Raw genomic sequence first — 369 nt, 5'->3', positions numbered from 1 at the left:
AAGGAACAGGTCTCCCTGCTCAGGGTGAGTGTGGTGGCGGGGGGGGGGGGGGGGGGGGGGGGGGGGGGGGGGGGGGGGGGGGGGGGGGGGGGGGGGGGGGGGGGGGGGGGGGGGTGCCAGCTGTGTCTGCACCGTGTGACACGTGTGTCTCGTCTAGGAGAGCGAGAGCGAAGGCCCCGAGCTCTCCGACTGGGAGAAGTACGCTGCCGAGGAGTACGACATCCTGGTGGCCGAGGAGGCTGCGGGGGAGCCGTGGGAGGACGGGTGAGCGTGCGGGCTGGACGCGGGGACAGCCGGGAGGACGGGTGAGCGTGTGGGTGGGGACGCGGGGACAGCCGGGAGGACGGGTGAGTGTGCGGGCTGGACGCG

This window comes from Suricata suricatta, chromosome X (genome assembly GCF_006229205.1).
Source record: "Suricata suricatta isolate VVHF042 chromosome X, meerkat_22Aug2017_6uvM2_HiC, whole genome shotgun sequence".
NCBI lineage: Eukaryota > Metazoa > Chordata > Mammalia > Carnivora > Herpestidae > Suricata > Suricata suricatta.
The sequence above is the reverse complement of the archived record's forward strand: the minus strand, read 5'-3'. Positions refer to the sequence as shown.